Genomic DNA, 746 nt, shown 5'->3' with positions numbered 1-746 from the left:
ATTTTGGGGGTTTCAATCGATATAAATTTCGAAAATGATTTTGTCTTACATAACGTATAATTAATATATATCATCAAGATTTAACAATAATTTTGCATTGTTATCAATTTTTATTAATTTGGAATTAATCAATTATAAAATTTTTCTAAATATGTATTTGTTTTTTTTGAAAGAAATAAGAAAGGGAAACAGAAGTGATTAAAAGGGAAAATTTTTTTATATGGATCAAAAATTCCTCTACTTTTTTATTTATTATCTGTTTTTAAAATAACGTAAAAAAAAAATAATCAATCCTTGATTTGGGATGAAGGGAGTATATGACTCAATTGGGGCCCCGGGGGGTAGTACTTGCCAACTTGCTCGGCAACATGTCTGTGTTTTTTTTTTAAATTTAAAATTTTATAAGTTTAAGAAAGTTTTTTTGGGGGCGAAAGGGATTTTAAGAAATGTTAATGGAAAGTGAGTTGAAAAAGTTGGTGGGATGTGGACCCCTTACTTTTAAAGTATTATTTTTTTATAATAAAATGTGAGTGGGAATGAGTTAGTGGAATATGGGGTCCCTTTAAAAAATGGTAAAAGTGAAGTGTATCAAATTTTTAGGGGGGGGAAGAAATGGAAAAGCTGTCAAATTTTGGGGGGCCGGGAGGTAGTAGTATTAAACTACCTCCCCAACCATGCAGCAACATGTCATGTGTTATTCTTTTATTAATATTAATATTAATATTAGGAATATTTTACATTTAATA

The sequence above is a fragment of the Salvia hispanica genome, chromosome 5, assembly GCF_023119035.1.
Source record: "Salvia hispanica cultivar TCC Black 2014 chromosome 5, UniMelb_Shisp_WGS_1.0, whole genome shotgun sequence".
NCBI lineage: Eukaryota > Viridiplantae > Streptophyta > Magnoliopsida > Lamiales > Lamiaceae > Salvia > Salvia hispanica.
This window is presented reverse-complemented; position numbering follows the sequence as displayed.